The sequence below is a fragment of the Lissotriton vulgaris genome, chromosome 4_1 (genome assembly GCF_964263255.1).
Source record: "Lissotriton vulgaris chromosome 4_1, aLisVul1.2, whole genome shotgun sequence".
In the NCBI taxonomy this organism is placed as follows: Eukaryota; Metazoa; Chordata; class Amphibia; order Caudata; family Salamandridae; genus Lissotriton; species Lissotriton vulgaris.
The window spans coordinates 2066384172-2066405370 of NC_141691.1; the positions used below are offsets into that span (position 1 = coordinate 2066384172).

The 21199-nt window shown below is 49.6% G+C and overlaps 1 pseudogene across 1 annotated transcript in view; it reads left to right on the plus strand.

The window, feature by feature from the left end:
- Window positions 1-7386: 7386 nt before the first annotated feature.
- LOC147725000 (uncharacterized) overlaps window positions 7387-21199 on the plus strand; it is a 101795-nt pseudogene continuing 87982 nt past the window's right edge. Inside the window, exon 1 of the transcript XR_015309947.1 lies at window positions 7387-7424. The product of XR_015309947.1 is annotated as an uncharacterized LOC147725000 (transcript). The remainder of the gene's footprint in view (window positions 7425-21199) is intronic.

Consider the following 21199-nt stretch of genomic DNA (forward strand, 5'->3'; position numbering starts at 1 on the left):
TTTACTCAGTGCAGGGACGTGAGGCCCTATTACACAGTGCCGGGACAGGTGGCCTCCTATTACACAGTGCAGGGACAGGTGGCTCCCTATTACACAGTGCAGGGACGGGTGGCCCTATTACACAGTGCAGGGACGTGTGGCCCTATTACACAGTACAGGGACAGGTGGCTCCCTATTACACAGTGCAGGGACGTGTGGCCCTATTACACACTGCCGGGACGGGTGGCCCTATTACACAGTGCTGGGACGGGTGGCCCCCTATTACACAGTGCAGGGACAGGTGGCCCCCTATTACACAGTGCAGGGACGGGTGGCTCCCTATTACACAGTGCAGGGACGGATGGCCCTATTACACAGTGCTGGGACGGGTGGCCCCCTATTACACAGTGCTGGGACGGGTGGTCCCCTATTACACAGTGCTGAGACGGGTGGCTATATTACACAGTGCAGGGCCGGGTGGCCACCTATTACACAATACAGGGACGGGTGGCTCCCTATTACACAGTAGAGGGACGGGTGGCTCCCTATTACACAGTACAGGGACGGGTGGCCCTATTACACAGTGCATGGACGGTTGGCACTATTACACAGTGCAGGGACGGGTGTCCCGCTATTATACAGTGCAGGGACGGGTTCCTATTACACAGTGCAGGGATGCGTGACCCCCTATTACACAGTGCAGGGACGGGTGGCTCCCTATTACACAGTGCATGGAAGGGTGACCCTATAACACAGTGCAGGGACGGGTGGCTCCCTATTACACAGTGCAAGGACGAGTGGCTCCCTATTACACAGTGGATGGACGGGTGGCCCTATTACACAGTGGTGGGCGGGTGGCTCCCTATTACACAGTGCTGGGATGGGTGGTCCCCTATTACACAGTGCTGAGACGGGTGGCCCTATAACACAGTGGTGGGACGGGTGGCTCCCTATTACCCAGTGGAGGGACGGGTGGCCCTATTACACAGAGCAGAGACGGGGGGCTCCCTATTACACAGTGCAGGGACGGGTGGCCCCCTATCACACAGTGCAGGGACGGGTGGCCCCCTATTACAGAGAGCATGGACGTGTGGCCCTATTACACAGTGCAGGGACGGGTGCCCCTATTACACAGTGCAGGGACGGGTGGCTCCCTATTACACAGTGCATGGACGGGTGGTTCCCTAATAAACAGTGCTGGGAAGGGTGGCTCCCTATTACACAGTGCAGTTGACGAGTGACCCTATTACACAGTGCAGGGACGGGTGGCCCCCTATTACACAGAGCATGGACAGGTGGCCACCCATTACACAGTGCAGGGACAGGTGGCCCTATTACGCAGGGACAGGTGGCTCCCTATTACACAGTGCAGGGACGGGTGACCCTATTACACAGTGCAGGGACGGGTGACCCTATTACACAGTGCATGGACGTGTGGCCCTATTACACAGTGCAGGGACGGGTGGCTCCCTATTACACAGTGCAGTTGACGAGTGACCCTATTACACAGTGCAGGGACAGGTGGCCCCCCATTACACAGTGCAGGGACAGGTGGCCCTATTACGCAGGGACAGGTGGCTCCCTATTACACAGTGCAGGGACGGGTGACCCTATTACACAGTGCATGGACGTGTGGCCCTATTACACAGTGTAGGGACAGGTGGCTCCCTATTACACAGTGCAGGGACGCGTGACCGTATTACACAGTGCATGGACGTGTGGCCCTATTACACAGTGCGGGGACGGGTGGCTCCCTATTACACAGATCATGGACGTGTGGCCCCATTACACAGTGTAGGGACAGGTGGCCCTATTACACGGTGCAGGGACAGGTGGCTCCCTATTACACAGTGCAGGGACGGGTGACCCTATTACACAGTGCATGGACGTGTGGCCCTATTACACAGTGCAGGGAGGGGAGGCCCTATTACACAGAGCAGAGACGGGGGCTTCCTATTACACAGTGCAGGGGCAGGTGGCCCTATTACACAGAGCATGGACGTGTGGCCCTATTACACAGTGCAGGGACGGGTGGCTCCCTATTACACAGTGCATGGACAGGTGGCTCCCTATTACACAGTGCAGGGACAGGTGGCTCCCTATTACACAGTGCATGGACGGGTGGCTCCCTATTACACAATGCAGGGACGGGTGGCTCCCTATTACACAGTGCAGGGACAGGTGGCCCCCTATTACACAGTGCATGGACGGGTGGCTCCCCATTACACAGTGCAGGGACGGGTGGCTCCCTATTACACAGTGCATGGACGGGTGGCTCCCTATTTCACAGTGCAGGGACGGGTAGCTCCCTATTACACAGTGCATGGACGGGTGGCTCCCTATTACGCAGTGCAGGGACGGATGGCTCCCTATTACACAGTGCAGGGACGGGTGACCCTATTACACAGTGCAGGGATGGGTGGCTCACTATTACACAGCGCAGGGACGGGTGGCCCTATTACACAGCGCAGGGACGGGTGACCCTGTTACACAGTGCATGGATGTGTGGCCCTATTACACAGTGCAGGGACGGGTGTCTCCCTATTACACAGTGCAGGGACGGGTGGCCCCCTATTACACAGTGCTGGGACGGGTGGTCCCCTATTACACAGTGCTGAGACGGGTGGCCCTATTACACAGTGCAGGGGCGGGTGGTCCCTATTACACAGTGCAGGGACAGGTGGCTCCCTATTACATAGTGCAGGGACGGGTGGCCCCCTATTACACAGTGCTGGGACAGGTGGTCCCCTATTACACACTGCTGAGACGGGTGGCCCTATTACACAGCGCAGGGCCGGGTGGCTCCCTATTACACAGTGCAGGGATGGGTGGCCCCCTATTACACAGTCCAGGGACAGGTGGCTCCTTATTACACAGAGCATGGACGTGTGGCCCTATTACACAATGCAGGGACGGGTGGCCCTATTACACAGTGCAGGGACTTGTGGCCCTACTACACAGTGCAGGGACAGGTGGTCCCTATTACACAGTCCAGGGACGGGTGGCTCCCTATTACACAGTGCAGGGACAGGTGGCCCGCTATTACACAGTGAAAGGACGGGTTCCTATTACACAGTGCAGGGATGGGTGGCCCCCTATTACACAGTACAGGGACGGGTGGCTCCCTATTACACAGTGCAGGGACGGGTTGCTCCCTATAACACAGTGCAGGGACAGTTGGCCTGCTATTACACAGTGCAGGGACGGGTGGTCCCTATTACACAGTCCAGGGATGGGTGGCTCCCTATTACACAGTGCAGGGACAGGTGGCCCGCTATTACACAGTGCAGGGTTGGGTTCCTATTACAGAGTGCAGGGATGGGTGGCCCCCTATTACACAGTGCAGGGACGGGTGGCTCCCTATTACACAGTGCATGGACGGGTGGCTCCCTATTACACAGTGCAGGTACGGGTGGCCCTATTACACAGTGTTGGGGCGGGTGGCTCCCTATTACACAGTGCAGGGACGGGTGGCCCCCTATTACACAGTGCTGGGACGGGTGGCCCTATTACACAGTGCTGGGGCGGGTGGCTCCCTATTACACAGTGGAGGGACGGATGGCCCTATTACACAGAGCAGAGACGGGGGGCTCCCTATTACACAGTACAGGGACGGCTGGCTCCCTATTACACAGTGCAGGGACGGGTGGCTCCCTATTACATAGTGTAGGGACGGGTGGCTCCCTATTACACAGTGCTGGGAAGGGTGGCCTCTATTACACAGTGCAGGGGTGGGTGGCCCTATTACACAGTGCAGGGACAGGTGGCTCCCTATTACACAGAGCATGGACGTGTGGCCCTATTACACAGTGCAGGGACGGTTGGCCCTATTACACAGTGCAGGGACAGGTGACCCTATTACACAGTGCAGGGACGGGTGGCTCCCTATTACACAGTGCAGGGACGGGTGGCCCCCTATTACACAGAGCATGGACGTGTGGCCCTATTACACAGTGCAGGGACGGGTGGCTCCCTATTACTCAGTGCAGGGACAGGTGGCTCCCTATTACACAGTGCAGGGATGGGTGGCTCCCTATTACACAGTGCAGGGATGGGTGGCTCCCTGGCTCCCTATTACACAGTGCAGGGACGGGTGGCTTCCTATTACACAGTGCATGGACGGTGCCTCTGTTACACAGTGTAGGGACGGGTGGCTCCCTATTACAAAGTGCATGGACGGTGTATCTATTACACAGTGCAGGGGCAGGTGGACCCTAATACAAAGTGCAGGGGCGATACCTCTATTAGACAGTGTAGGGACGGGTGGCCCTATTACACAGTGCAGGGACGGTGTGGCCCATTACACAGTGCAGGGACGGGTGGCCCTATTACACAGTGCAGGGATGGGTGAACCTATTACACAGTGAAGCGGTGGGTGGCCCTATGATACAGTGCAGGGCAGGTGGGTGACACGGGTGAAAGCAGGGCTGTGTGGGACGCGGGATCTATATACTTATCACTTTCTTCTAATTAACATTTCCAATTCACTACCCTATTTCTCAGCCTATACTTCTCTCAATATATCTTCTAGCCCAACCTTCTGACTCATCTCAAACTTCTTTCTACTACTCTTTCCAATGCCCTACCCTATCTCTCACCCTATACATCTATCAATATATCCTCTGCATCCACTCTCTCATTTATCCCAAACCCCATACCACTACTATGTTCCCCAAAATAACCATTTCTAGACTCTCTCCTACTCTACCCCTCCTTGCATCATCTGACACCTTTTACTATACCGATCCCCTAAAACAAACCTTTCTAAACTCTCCCCCCTGAGTCCTCCCATCCGAAACTCCTTTTAACTCAGCCAAAAGCCTCCTCCTACTGCTAAGACCTAAAACAAAGTCCTTTTCTCTTTTATCCCCCCCCACTATCCTTTTCAATCAAAATAACAGACTGATATGTTCACTTCTCAAATTCCATATTCAACTATACTAATTCACCACTAATCCTTTATAGGTTTCAGAGTAGCGTGTTACTCTCCAATAAAGAGTCTCAACACCCCATCAGGGTTACAAGTGCTATATAAATGCAAATCTTTTCCCTTTTCTACCCCTCCCCAACCCTTCTCAATCCAAATAACTGACTAACATATCCACCACTAAAATTACTTTCATGTTTCACCATACTAATCCAACACTAATACTTATGGGTTCCAGAGTAGTGTGCTACTTGCGCTTCAAAACCCCATCAGGGGTAGCAAGCGCTATATAAATACAAACTCTTTCCCTCTTCTATCCTGCCACCTACCCTTCTCTACCCAAATAACTGAATAACATATCCACTACTCAAATTACTTCATATTTCACTATACTAATTTTCAACACTAATCCTTTATGGATTCTGGAGTAGCGTGCTACTCGCCAGAAAAGCGCTTCAACACCGATCAGGGGTAACAAGTGCTATATGAATGCAAACCTTTCTTCCCCTTTTGTCCCTCCGCTATCCTTCTCACTCCAAATAACTGACTAATATCCATCACTGAAATTACTTTCATATTTCACCATACTAATTCACCACTAAACCTTTATGGGCGGGTAACAAGCGCTATATAAGAGAGCTTTTGTGGAAGTCCTGGACGAACGCTGGCAGTACCTTTTTTGGTGACTTGGTAGCTGCTGTCCCGCTGTGTTCCCGCTGCCCGCCGCTGCACCGCTAAGACCCTTTGTGTGGCCGCCGTGAGGCGTGCGGGCCCAGTGGGACTACAATCCCCACAATTCCTGGCGGCCTGAAGCCGCGCATGCCCAGAACGCGCTAGGAGGCGCATAAAATCAGTCACATCCCCTGCCGAGTGGGAGAGCTTTTGTGGAAGTCCTGGACGAACGCTGGCAGTACCTTTTTTGGTGACCTGGTAGCTGCTGTCCCGCTGTGTTCCCGCCGCTGCACCGCTAAGACCCTTGGTGTGGCCGCCGTGAGGCGTGCGGGCCCAGTGGGACTACAATCCCCACAATTCCTGGCGGCCTGAAGCCGCGCATGCCCAGAACGCGCTAGGAGGCGCATAAAATCAGTCACATCCCCGCCTCGCGGGACGTCGGGCAAAGCCCGGGCAAAGGGCGGGCCGTCTGTGGCCGTCAGAGGCAAGAGGAGGCTGAGCTGGGCCCACCCTCTAACATTTCGTTCAGACCCTATTCTGTATTCAGGACTTTGTCCCAAGACCCCGAGCACAAGCACGACACCCCTGCACCTGGCCTTCCTCATTTTCACCATCTGTCTCTGTGGTTTCTGCCAAGTCCGGGAAACCAGTACATGAGTTCCTGGCCCCCCCGCAGAGATGGTTCATGTTTCTGACATGAAGCACGAGCACAAACCCCAAATGAGGAAGCCTCCCCCTTTCAACTGTCAGACTATTTCACATCGCAAGTCCCCTCACGAAGCCTAAGACACGCCCCCATTTCTTCACACTCTGCTACTCTTGCTGATCTTTGTTCCTCTATCTGCCACGACCTGTTTGTTCATCTATTTTGCCTCGTGACCAAGACTGTATAAATGTTCTGCTGTTAAAAATAAAGACACCCCCACTTCAAGAGAGGGACTTGAGAGATTGGTCCTGTGCCCGCTTGGTGCTGGAAGCGCTCCTCTTAACTCGAGTTATTGGTCTCCTCCTCCTTCATTTGAGCACCACGGACTCCTCGCTTTGCATTGACAAGAAATTATGATTTATTAAGCATAGAAATTCAGAAATGAGGTAATAAGTAAATTTAATTTACCACAATGCACACGTCACTTTTCTCTTGTAACACCCTGTTTGCTACCTCTTACATTTTGTTTGCTTTAGATACTTGCACAAGTGCCACCATTGCCTACGTAACGTTTGTTCTTGTGCTGGAGTGTCTGCCATTTATTGCAGTATTTTACCTCCACTTGTACTTTGTACACTTTTGTAACCTGCACACGTCACTTTTTCCTCCTGTAATGCACCGTTTGCTACCTCGTGTATTTTGTTTGCCCACAATTGTCACTTTTGCCTCATGTAATGTAACTTTTGCTTTTGTAATTTGTTTACTTGTAATGTTCTCATGTATCGATTCTGTTCCTACTGTGAGGCGCTCTGACACCTTCGGGTAAAGTCCGCGCTATATAAAAACGCATAAATAAATAAATAAAATAGCCCGAAGTTTATTGCGGGTGGGGGGCTCTGCCTCCTCCTTGAAGATACGCACCTGTGTGTAGCACGCAAATAACCCCCCCCCCCCCCACTACCCCACCCAGGCTCTCTGATTGGCCCGTCCAGGGACAGCAGCTGCCCGGGGCATGAGGGCCCCTCCTCTCTGTTTCATGCTCAGTCCCTCCCTGGAGCCTCCTGAGTGAGCACGCTCTCACTCTAGCGCCGAGAAGCTGCTGCTCGACCTGCATCGAGGGGGGGCACAGAGGGCACCCCCTGGAGAGGGGACACTGAGCATCAGCATCGAGCAGAGGGCGCCTTTCACCGCAGAGCACAGGTGAGTGAAGGACTTCAGCTTCTGCGCAGCGCTTTATCTCATGCCGGCAGCCTCTAAGCGCTAGTTTCCTGTTAGGTCGCCCACGTGCCTTACTGATAGACCCTGTACGTGTAGAATCACGTCCCGGGCTTCAGAGTCCAGCACTGCTGGACGCACGGAGGAAAGACAGACAGACAGCCGGTGCACAAGGACAGAGCACTAGGGATCACACGCAGCAGCTTCTGAAGATTTGGGGGGTAGGTGGGGGGTACGACCCCCACAGGAAGAACACCAGTCGGGGTGGCCAGGCGTCCCGGCTTTGCCCGGACAGTCCCGGGTTTTCTTAGTGCTTCTTCCGTGTTCCTTTGCTGATAAGAGCTGTCATTCTGCGCAGCACCGGTGACGTTAAATTGTAGTCCTTCCAGTGCTTAATTTCTGCCGGTGCTCACACCGTCACTTATTTCTTAGGAGCGGTTCTACATACGAAATGGATTTGTGCATAAAATGTTTAAATGTGGACGCCGTGTCCGAATGCGTGGGTGCGGTCCCTGCCTCATTCTCACAGGTGCAGCAGTAAATCCTTCCGGGGATGGTAAGTGGCGTTTCCAATTGTGGGCTTCCTCGAGTGCTTCCAATGCCCCCTGTGCCTGGTTAGTACAAACATTCATGGACAAGGAGGAATTATTGATTCTGCAGGGTAGACTCCCCGTCTGTCCAAAAACGGAAGTTTCTTCCGGCAGTTTTTCCTTGTTCCTCTGCTGATAAGAGCTGTCAATCTGCGCAGCACCAGTGACGTTAAATTCTAGTCCTTCCAGTGCTTAATTTGTGCCAGAGTGAGGGCCCTTATTTGTTAGGGCCGGGTCTACATGCGAAATGGATTTGTGCATAAAATATTGTGCAGGGGCTGTTGGATGAGGTTAGAGGGGTGGGGGCTCCATAGGGGTGGTGAGTCCATGGCAGGGGCTGTTGGATGAGGTTAGAGGGGTGGGGGCTCCATAGGGGTGGTGAGTCCATGGCAGGGGCTGTCGGGTGAGGTTAGAGGGGTGGGGGCTCCATAGGGGTGGTGAGTCCATGGCAGGGGCTGTTGGGTGAGGTTAGAGGGGTGGGGGCTCCATAGGGGTGGTGAGACCATGGCAGGGGCTGTTGGATGAGGTTAGAGGGGTGGCGGCTCCATAGGGGTGGTGAGTCCATGGGAGGGGCTGTTGGGTGAGGTGAGAGGGGTGGGGGCTCCATAGGGGTGGTGAGTCCATGGGAGGGGCTGTGGATGAGGTTAGAGGGGTGGGGGCTCCATAGGGGTGGTGAGTCCATGGCAGGGGCTGTTTGATGAGGTTAGAGGGGTGGCGGCTCCATAGGGGTGGTGAGTCCATGGGAGGGGCTGTGGATGAGGTTAGAGGGGTGGGGGCTCCATAGGGGTGGTGAGTCCATGGGAGGGGCTGTGGATGAGGTTAGAGGGGTGGGGGCTCCATAGGGGTGGTGAGTCCATGGCAGGGGCTGTTGGATGAGGTTAGAGGGGTGGCGGCTCCATAGGGGTGGTGAGTCCATGGCAGGGGCTGTTTGATGAGGTTAGAGGGGTGGCGGCTCCATAGGGGTGGTGAGTCCATGGGAGGGGCTGTGGATGAGGTTAGAGGGGTGGGGGCTCCATAGGGGTGGTGAGTCCATGGGAGGGGCTGTGGATGAGGTTAGAGGGGTGGGGGCTCCATAGGGGTGGTGAGTCCATGGGAGGGGCTGTGGATGAGGTTAGAGGGGTGGGGGCTCCATAGGGGTGGTGAGTCCATGGGAGGGGCTGTGGATGAGGTTAGAGGGGTGGGGGCTCCATAGGGGTGGTGAGTCCATGGGAGGGGCTGTGGATGAGGTTAGAGGGGTGGGGGCTCCATAGGGGTGGTGAGTCCATGGGAGGGGCTGTGGATGAGGTTAGAGGGGTGGGGGCTCCATAGGGGTGGTGAGTCCATGGGAGGGGCTGTGGATGAGGTTAGAGGGGTGGGGGCTCCATAGGGGTGGTGAGTCCATGGGAGGGGCTGTGGATGAGGTTAGAGGGGTGGGGGCTCTGTTGTAAATATTTAATTTACTATCATAATTTCTATGCAAGTAAGTACTTAATCAATAATAACTCAATCGGAAAGAAAGAACCAGAGTCCGTGGTGTTAGAGTTCTTAGGGGTTTTATTCCTTAAAAAGGAATGGTCATGACCTGGCTATCATGTTCCCGCAACCACACAGGGTTCAGGAAGGGATAGAGAGCGCACGCTACATTTTATTGACAGTACATAGCTTATATACTTAATTCATGTCATAGAAAACAGTATAGTAGGCGTAACAGCTGAGAGAAGACAAGATAACAGCATCCACGTGTTAGCAATACGTAATTAGGAGGCGTGAACTGGGCGTGAACTAGAAGCGTCACAGGCAGGTGTCACAAGTGGGTGGCACTAAACAGAAATGTTGCGATGTTAGCAGAAATCGGAGACTTGGATGCGCGCGCAGCTACATGACGTGTGATTGACGTGAAACTGGAGGGTGCAGGGGACTTGACATTTACACTGACGGAAAGAGACAGAAGTCTGGCATGTCAGATCAACTTGTACTTCTATCATATCTGATATCTGATGTTTGGGAACCATACTATCTGGACGGGAAAGGTCTCTGGGGCAGAAGCTATTCTATACTGACTGTGAGTGCGTGTGTAAGCGCCTGGGTGTCTGCATGAGAAGCGTGGGGGCATGGGCCTTCCATGGGAGCATGGTAACAGAGGCTATGAATTACTTGCACGGAGACAGGTTAGCCCTTTGCTCTGCAGATGAGGGGGATGTTTACTGAAGCTAGTAGGCAGGAATGTATTTTCGAGGAGCGGAACAGATAACTCGAAGGTTATAGTCAGTCTTGGCAGGCAGCAGGCTGAGCTGAGCGCGGTGGGCCGCGCTGGAAGTAAGTCAGAGTTCACGGGTACAGAGGCAGCCTGGGCTGAGGTTTTCAGAGTCAGAAGCCAGAAAAATGGCTCGATGGCAGAAATTCAGGGCCTACTTTGCCAGAGCTGAAAAACGTGTAAAGTACACTACAAAAAGACGTTGGCATAGCATACTTAGGAACGGACTATTCAACCCATTCAGGGTGGGTCTGAAAGAGGACATGTTAACGTTGGACGCAAATGTATTTGCGTCTTCGTAGCTGGCACAGGAGGGAAGTTACATGCACTTTAAGCTGGTACATGGAGTCGGTGGGGTACACGCTAGGGAACACAATCTTGACCATAAAATTTATATTTCCTCATTCCCTCCTTGTTCCCTACGGACCCTTCATGATATATCGATCCTCATGAATCGATCAGTTTGTTCTTGTAACATCATTTGTTCTTCTTTCTTTCTTTCACGTTTTGAGAGGAAACTGGAATGTTCAATGCACGATGTGGCACACAGTCCACAAATCGCTGGCCCACACTGTAGGCACAGGCAGCAACTGAATACTAGGACTAGGCCAATGCCTAGGAAGGATAGGATCTTCCATCCCCAAGCAGTTAACGTTGTCCAGAACCAACCGGACCAAGTCCAGGTGCCTGGATTCTGATGTATCAGATTTGCAATTTTATGAAGACGTGTAATAGCTTGATATACTGTGGGCGCGTTTTCTGGGATGAAAATACAGCAACTTGACCCGATGACCTTACAGGCTCCACCTCTATCTGCCAAGATGACGTCAATAACAAGACGATTCTGAAGAACAACAACCCGCATGGCGGACTGCTCTTCTGTTAAGTTACCTAAGGCGGAGGCAGTTTCATTCACTACTGCTTCAAGTGTTCTAGTTAATCTGCGTATTAGTTTACTATTTTGGACGGGACCCAAGAAGAAAAAGAATCCTTTATTAAAATCGGTGTATTGTTCCCATGCTGTTTCTGTATAGTCGACAAGCGAGAGATCTCTTTGGAACCTATTCTTTACTAGATTTGTATTTCTGTGATAATCAGGAGGAGCTAGAAAAACAGGTGGCAGAAGGAATGCAATGTAACAGGTACCATCCCAGTCGGGAGGCAGGCGTATGTATGCGGTATGACCACAAACAAAATAGGAATGACGGGTAGCTCTAAAAGAAGACTTGCCTTGATCACTGAATTCGACCACAATAGTACATTTACTATGGCCTAAGTGTACTGAACCTTTCTTGCTGACACATAATTCACCAGTGACTGGTAGTACTGACATAGCGGGCAGAACTGGTGCAGCTTCGGATTCAACAGTAAGAATCATAAGGTTAATTGTGTAATTACCTAATCCATAAACTTCATTTTCTAGATCAGTTCCTATTCTAATGGGGAGTCCCTTCTTGTCAGGATAACAGGCATTAAGCAGAACTAAGTTCAAGTTTCCCCAAACCCAGCTCCCTTTGAAAACAGCAATATCAGGATCTACGGAATTAATTATTTTAAACCATGCACCACAGGAGCCATTGTGAGTGAACGGATACGGAAAGAGGGGCAGAGCTCCCTTGTATTTCTGGTAGGGAGGGAGTCGGCCACATATCCAGCAGTTTGTAGCATTGTTAGTCTGATGGGAATGATGTAACATACTAATGAATGTGTTGTTGCGCAGCGCAAGTCTGTAAGAAAGTTCATGTGGAGGTAATTTACTAAAAGAATGTTCAGCAGAAACATTATAAGCAGATTGTTCACGCTTGAAAATAGGATAATAGATGGGGAGCAGTATACTCGCAATAATTATCAGAACACTTAGAAAAAACATAATTAATAATGTCACCATACAGTGACTACGTAGTGATTTACAGTATGTACGTTTCTTGAATTCTCTCTCTCTATCTCGATCTAGGGGATACATGTCAGAAAACTATTTAACCGATTCACCTAGGGGAGGACTTAAACAATTAAACTGTCTGACTTGCTAGATCGGAGCTTAAGTCTGTATTCCTCTTGGGGAGTTTTCTCTCGTTCGGAAGTTTTAAAATCATTAGTTTTGATACAGTCTTTGGTGGGGGTGGACGAGCCTGGATCTGGTTTCAGTTCATTGTATTTTTTGATATGGCTCGTGTGGACCCACCCCTTTCTGCCTTCCAGTTTCACTGCGGTCCTCGTTGTAAGAAGGACGGTCTTTGGCTCCTTCCAGCGGGGCTCCAGCGGACTCTTCCTGTCGAAGTTCCGTACTAAAACTGTGTCCCCAGGACGGACATCATGTGGCTTTACATCAGTGTTGTCGGGGAAAGCTGCGGCAACCTGTGAACGACATGATTGGAGTGCAGACATCAAGGAGGCAAGGTAATCTGTCAACATATTACAATCAACATCAGTAATCTTCTTCGGAATGGGCGTCCCCCACATATTCGGTGGTCTACCAAAGACCACTTCGTACGGGGATAGTCCTGATCTCGAGTGGGCAACCATCCTCATGTAGAACAGTGCCACGGGCAGGGCGACTATCCAGTCGACCCCTTTCTCTTTACATATTTTTGCAAGGCGTGTCTTTAATGTCTGGTTATGCCTTTCTACAAGGCCTGCGGCTTCGGGATGTCGGACACAATGGAATCTCCACTGGTATCCTAGCAATAGGGAAACCTGCTTCATTAATTCGGATGAGAATGGCTGACCGTTATCTGAGTACACGACACGAGGCAAGCCGTACCGTGGGAAAAATTCACGAACCAGCTGCCTGGCAGTGGTCGGAGCAGTGTAATCTGGGACTGGGTATGCTTCGGTCCAACGGGAAAGTGCACAAACAATTACGAGGACATATTTGAATCCTCGACAACGGTCCATCTGGATATAATCCATCTGGAGGACTTCAAAAGGGTGATCGGGAGGATGAAATCCACCTTGCTCTACAGGGACGCTTTTACCTGGATTGAACTGACAACAGATCATGCAAGTACGCACTTTCTGTTTTGCTGCTGCTCGTAAGTGTTTATTGCTCCAAAGATTTTGTAAACTGTCTAGCATTGCTTTTTCTCCTAGGTGTGCTGGACTATGTGCTGTATTAACCATGACTTGAACCATAGAATCAGGGAGAAACCATGTAGATTTTCCCTTCGTCATCCAACCTTGATCTGTCTGGATCCCTCCTAGTTCAATCCATTTCTTTATTTCGTCTGGGGTAGCATGTGTCTGAATATCGATTACATCTAGTGTGGGATCCCTGACTGTCATGCAATTTGTCGGTCCTATTGTCTTTGTCACATCCGTTGTCTGAGTGTGAGTCAGTGCTGTATGTTTTGCTGTCTGGTCTGCCAGGTCGTTACCCTGGGAAACAGAATCTGTAACTTTAGTATGTGCTTTACACTTCATGACGGATATGCCTGAAGGCAGATGTATTGCTTCTAACAGTGCTTGAATGAGGGGACCATGTTGGATCTTGGCACCATGAGAGGTCAGAAAACCTCGTTCTTGCCATAACATGCCGAAGTCGTGTACAACTCCGAACGCATAACGGGAATCAGTATATATGTTGACATTTCTGTTCTTGGCTAGAATACAGGCTCGGGTCAGAGCAATAAGCTCTGCCGCTTGAGCGGACAGTGTGTCAATACGATGTGTTTCTTTTACTTCGGTTTCAGTGGTCACTGCATACGCGGCCACTAATTCTCCTGTACTTGTTCGCATACATGAACCATCCACATAAAGTGTCAGGTCTGGATTTGTCAGTGGAACATCTGTTAAGTCTCGTCGGGGCTTTGTTACTGCATTAATGATTTCTATACAATCATGCGGGGCTGGATCTGTCATAATTGTAGGTAACAATGTTGCGGGGTTCAGAATGCTGCAGCGTCTGATTTCTATGTGTGGCTGGAATAGCGTCAATTCATAACCTGTCAGTCGTGCTATAGTCAAGTGTTGAGTCTGGGTTCTGTTTAAAAGAACCTCTACAGAATGTGGAACTTGTACTGTTAACTGATGTCCTAGAACAATTGAATCACTCTGTCTGATTGCTAATGCTGTTGCTGCTACAGACTTTAAGCACGCAGGGAGTGCCTGGGCTACTGAATCCAATGTACTTGAAAAATAAGCGCAAGGCTTATGTGAACCTGCTTGATCTTGGGTGAGGACAGACAATGCTGTACCATCACGTTCTGTAACAAAAAGTGTAAACGGCTTGCTGTAACATGGTGTTGCTAAAACTGGTGCTTGACATAATGCTTTCTTTAGTTCCTCAAAGGCTTGTGTATGTTCCTGAGTCCAAGGGAGGACAGTCGAAGTTGCTGCCTCCTGTGTCGTTAACTGGATGAGTGGTTTGACTAGAAATGCATATTGAGGAATCCATTGTCTGCAGTACGAGGTGAGGCCTATGAAGGCCCGCACTTCCTTTTGTGTCTGGGGTCGTGGCATATTTACAATTAACTGAATGCGATCGGGAGTGAGCTGTCTCCCCACTTTGGACAGCAAGTGACCCAAGTACACAACTTGCTGAACACAGAATTGCAGCTTCGAAGGAGACACCTTGTGTCCCTTGTCTGCCAGGAAATGTAAGACTGTCAGTGATGCTTGTTCACATTCGGGCTCACTTCGTGCGGTGATCAGCAGATCATCGACGTATTGCAGTAAAGCAGTGTTAACTGGCATTTGAATACAATCTAGTTGTCTTTTTAGTGCTTGACTATAGATGCTGGGGCTTTCTGTGAATCCTTGAGGTGCGCGGGAAAATTTGAAACTTCGTCCATTTAAACTGAATCCGAAGAGATATTGGCTCTCTGGATCAATAGGTACACTAAAGAAGGCGTTCTTGAGATCAATTACAGTAAAGAACGTTGCTTCTGAATCAATAGCAGTCAATAGAGAAGAGATATCGGGGACCACAGGGTACTGTGGAATAATGCATTTATTCAGTTCTCTCAGATCAATCACCAGCCGATATACTGGCGGTGCATTGGGATCAGTACGTTTAAGAATCGGAATGATAGGGGAATTGCAGATATTGGAGTCGGTCTCTACGACCACTCCTTGGACAATGAGCTCTTCAATGATTTTCAGTAAAGCCACTACAGCATCGGGTGGTAACTTGTATTGTCTGATTCGTGGTAGAACAACTCCTGTCTTGAGTGTAACACGGTATGGTGTGATATGCATACAACCTACATCAGTTGGGCCTGTTGCCCACAAGTGATCTGGTACATTATTCAATCTGACATCGAATTCTCGTAAGACATAATGACCCTTGAAATCCCGCAGAAAAAGTCTAACTCCCTCCGGGGAACAGCATATTATAGCTCCTAGAGCCTTCAATGTTTTAATTCCTAACAGATTTTCTGGGCATGAGTTCGTAAGTAACAAGTCTGTAACACGTGATAATGGACCCACAGCCAGGGGGACTGGTTCTGATACTTCATTTATAATGGGCTGTCCTGAAAAACCAAGGGAAACATTCTGTGAGCCTGAGAGGGGTGCCCCTGGGACTTCGTCATGGCTTATAGTGGTACGGCTTGCCCCTGTGTCTATTAAAAACTTTCTATCTTTTCCCAATACTTGACTGTGTACATAAGGACCCTCTTGATCTACAGGAATTTCAATAAGAGGCAAGCCAAATTCCCTCTCTAGGCTGTTTCATGTGTATCGCTGGTAATCGGGGAAAGCAGATTGGGCATACTGGTACATTTGTTGGGAAACTTGCTGAGTCGCGGCAAGAGGCTGTGGCTGAGATACCGCTACTGTCTGTGCTGTATGGGATGAAGCATGCATAGGCTGTGTGTTCTGTGAGGTCTGTACATTCTGTGGGGTCTGTTGCTGGACCTGATCTTGTCTTGGTGGATGCGGTCTCTCTTTAGTTTTACCTGTTGCTATATTGTGTTTCAGAACTGGGCATTCATGTACGTAGTGACCTGGCTGCTTGCAATAGTTGCATGTCCCTTTAACGGGAACTGCGGCGTGACTTGTCTGGGTCGTACCCTTTCTATTTCCGTCGGTATGTACCGACTGGGCTACTAACATTTTCATTTTCGTGTCTTTCATACGTTTCTGTTCCTGATCTTGTTCTTCTCTAATTCTATTCTGATGGTATTGTAACATTTGTAACATCTGGGATGGCGTATTTGCTTGCCATGTACTCTCAACCTTGTATACACGATTTTTGACTGCTAACAGGGAATTTTCAACTAACTTTGATACAAAAAGATGCGGGTACGATTCGCTACTTGGTTTAAGACCACTATTAATAATGAAACATTTCTCGAATCTTGAATAAAAGTCACTAGTATCTTCGTCGGGTTTCTGTTTACATGCTGAGATTGCATCCCAGTCTTCTTTCCTAGTTGCTAGTAATCTTGGCAGAACCTGTACTATTAAACCTGGTAATGCTTTAGTTTTGTCCCCGAGGCCTACCCCTGGGACACGTTTGTTCTCTTCGTCTTCTATTTCTGCCCATGCAATCTTTTTGTCTCCCACCTCCCATTCTTTTTCCTTGAGTTTCTCGTATATGCCCGTAGGCAGCAGTACCTTTAACATTTTCATGATATCTTCGTATGTGTAATCCCCCATCAGTAACATGTCTTTAAGCTCTCTGTGGAAACCTGCAGGGTCTTTATCATGGCTCGGGACTAGTTTCTTCATTTCTAACAGTTCTAACTTAGTCAGTGGCGTGTGTACATACACACGTTTCAAGAGATGATCCTCACCCATAACTGGGTGTACTTCTCGTAAGGGGTTCTGACTTTCAATGCCACTCAGGCATTCCATATGATACATTTTTCTTTCTGGGGGTGGAGCGGGAACATATTCAGAGCTTACAAAAGTGTCATATCTATGTCGTTGTTCTAGAATTATTTGTATTAACTTGGTACTTAGACCTCTCCATCTATCCATGAGTAGTGCTTCTAGAGTTTCGTGTAAGGGACCTGGATCGGAATGTTTATTTCTGTATTTCGTGAGGAGGTGCTGCATCATGTATACACCTGCTAATTTCTGCTCGTCTGGGGAGAGGTTCAGGAATGTCTGTGCTACGGTATCATCATTATACATATCCGTATTTTCAGCCCATAATATGGCTGACCGGGCTAATTCCTGTTCATCCATTGAATTTAGTATGTGGTACCCCACTCGGTCTCGGAGTCTTTTATCAGTCTCCTGGAACTGGTGTTCAGAAGAATTCGGGTTGGTTAAGGCAGAGAGAAAAACTCTCTTGCTTTCCGGACGGATACCTTTCCTAAGGTAAGTTCCCTTACCTACATACGCTATAGTATCTGTAGTCTTTTCTGGTTCTTCAAACTCTTCTTCCTCCTCGGAGGAAGCCTTTTCCTTCTCCTTTTGGTGTATTTCTATCACTGTTTTTCTAATTTTCTTGTACATACTGGCTATGCAAGCCCCCTTATCATGTTTTCCTTCAGATATATTTTGACCCCACTTGTTTAGTGCATCTAACTCGCTCTGATCTGTCCCAGGCCTATCTCGTTCTCTTATTAGGCAATTTATGAAAAAACGTAGTATCTGTGCTTGAATGTCAACTTTCTGATGCTCCATGGCATCCTTAACACTGTCAGGGTCTTTACCAGTCTGAATGAACTGATATATTCTATCTAGGCGCTCCTTCATCCCTGCAAATAACAGCAGGAAATCAGTAGCAGATCTTAACCGTAGTGAGGCCATCATCATTCTGTCGTTTTTGCCGGGTACGGGATCATATCTGCAAACTGAAAGTTTTTCTTTGAGTATGTCAAGACGGGGTGACTTGAACGTGAGAGGACTCTGCATATCCCTAAGGTTTACTCTGTGTGTCAATGGTGGGGTGTGAAGACCCCCAGTCGCACCTCCTGAGGCGGAAGCTTGGGCATTATCTCTCTGTGGAGTCTGTATCTGAACTTGAATTTGTCCTTTGGTAGCGTCAGGTAGACGTGGTTTCGGTAGATCTATTTTAGCTGCGGGAAGTGGTGGAGGTGGAGGAATCTGTTGTGGTACTGGCGGAATATGATCTTGGGGCGGGTTACCACCCCCATCCCTGTCGTTAGGCAGGGCGCGGACAGGCAGATTGGTGTAAGCGGGTGCTACATCCTCTAGATAGGAATTCAGGAATATGTCTTTAGTGGTCCTGTGATTTACTTTAGTTGGCACCAATGGTGACGGCAGATTTTTCGGTATTTCTGAAATGGCCTCATGCGAACCCTCGGCCGCGAGATACATACCGTTTACGAGGTTATTTCGTGCACGGTCTACTTGCTCTGTTTTTACTCGGATCCCTTCAGTAACTAATTTGTTTTCTTGGGCTTTATCGGATTCTCTAAGTCTGTCTTCTCTACGTAGTGCTTTTTCAGCACGCTTATGTGATTCCTTACGCCAAAACTCTATGGCGTCTTTCTGAGATTGTCTGGCTTTCTTTTTCCATAGTGCTTCCTCTACTTTCATGATGCACTCAGCATCCCATGTTCCAGTAACTGGCCATCTGTGTCTCTCGTCTAGATGTTTTGTATAATCGGCCCATAAATCTAGATACAATATGGCATCTAAGCCATGCTTGTGGTACATGAAGTTTCCTGGAGTGTCCCTAGGGGGAATAGGAATTTCTTCCTCCAGTATCCCTTTCCTAGTTCCTATCTGCTTTAACTTGTTGAAAAACGGCATCTTGTTTCTACTTAGTACTGAAAGCTCGATCTTACCTACTTAATACTGAATACAGCTATTTATACAAGAACACACAATAATGCACATTAAAAACAGTCACACTCATACCACGACATTAATCACATGAAAAAACATTTAAAACATATATCACTACCCCTTTATACTGATGTACTGCTAAACAGCACAGATACACTGTCTAAAAACAGTGCAGACCTTGAAATAACGGAGGTACTGCTAAACAGCACAGATACACTGTCTAAAAACAGTGCAGACCGGACTTGTGTACCCAAACCCGTCTTGATACGACCCAGCAATGGTACTCACCGGGAAGCACGGAAATCGGAAGGCCTCGGAAAACTCGACTCGACTGGACTGAACTGGACTCGACTCGACTCGACACGTGGATACTTCGGAAAACTTCGGAAAACTTCGGGAAACTGGTGGGCCTCTTGACACCTCGGACCTTGCTTCTTTCGGCTAGGCTCTGGTCGGGATCCTCCGCACTCCTCACCGCCTCGTCTGGGTACTGATCACAGTCTTCGTCACCTCCGTGGGCCAGAGGGAGATGCAGGAAATCCTGCCAGTACGCGTAGTTTCCTTCTAACTGATGGCAGGGGACAGAGCTTGCAACGCACCAACCGGCGCGTGAGGTGGGGGAGGGGTCCCTGTTCGGGCGCCAAAATGTTGTAAATATTTAATTTACTATCATAATTTCTATGCAAGTAAGTACTTAATCAATAATAACTCAATCGGAAAGAAAGAACCAGAGTCCGTGGTGTTAGAGTTCTTAGGGGTTTTATTCCTTAAAAAGGAATGGTCATGACCTGGCTATCATGTTCCCGCAACCACACAGGGTTCAGGAAGGGATAGAGAGCGCACGCTACATTTTATTGACAGTACATAGCTTATATACTTAATTCATGTCATAGAAAACAGTATAGTAGGCGTAACAGCTGAGAGAAGACAAGATAACAGCATCCACGTGTTAGCAATACGTAATTAGGAGGCGTGAACTGGGCGTGAACTAGAAGCGTCACAGGCAGGTGTCACAAGTGGGTGGCACTAAACAGAAATGTTGCGATGTTAGCAGAAATCGGAGACTTGGATGCGCGCGCAGCTACATGACGTGTGATTGACGTGAAACTGGAGGGTGCAGGGGACTTGACATTTACACTGACGGAAAGAGACAGAAGTCTGGCATGTCAGATCAACTTGTACTTCTATCATATCTGATATCTGATGTTTGGGAACCATACTATCTGGACGGGAAAGGTCTCTGGGGCAGAAGCTATTCTATACTGACTGTGAGTGCGTGTGTAAGCGCCTGGGTGTCTGCATGAGAAGCGTGGGGGCATGGGCCTTCCATGGGAGCATGGTAACAGAGGCTATGAATTACTTGCACGGAGACAGGTTAGCCCTTTGCTCTGCAGATGAGGGGGATGTTTACTGAAGCTAGTAGGCAGGAATGTATTTTCGAGGAGCGGAACAGATAACTCGAAGGTTATAGTCAGTCTTGGCAGGCAGCAGGCTGAGCTGAGCGCGGTGGGCCGCGCTGGAAGTAAGTCAGAGTTCACGGGTACAGAGGCAGCCTGGGCTGAGGTTTTCAGAGTCAGAAGCCAGAAAAATGGCTCGATGGCAGAAATTCAGGGCCTACTTTGCCAGAGCTGAAAAACGTGTAAAGTACACTACAAAAAGACGTTGGCATAGCATACTTAGGAACGGACTATTCAACCCATTCAGGGTGGGTCTGAAAGAGGACATGTTAACGTTGGACGCAAATGTATTTGCGTCTTCGTAGCTGGCACAGGAGGGAAGTTACATGCACTTTAAGCTGGTACATGGAGTCGGTGGGGTACACGCTAGGGAACACAATCTTGACCATAAAATTTATATTTCCTCAGCTCCATAGGGGTGGTGAGTCCATGGGAGGGTCTGTGGATGAGGTTAGAGGGGTGGCGGCTCCATAGGGGTGGTGAGTCCATGGGAGGGGCTGTGGATGAGGTTAGAGGGGTGGGGGCTCCATAGGGGTGGTGAGTCCATGGGAGGGTCTGTGGATGAGGTTAGAGGGGTGGCGGCTCCATAGGGGTGGTGAGACCATGGGAGGGTCTGTGGATGAGGTTAGAGGGGTGGGGGCTCCATAGGGGTGGTGAGACCATGGGAGGGGCTGTTGATGAGGTTAGATGGGTGGCGGCTCCATAGGGGTGGTGAGTCCATGGCAGGGGCTGACGGGTGAGGTTAGAGGGGTGGGGTCTCCATAGGGGTGG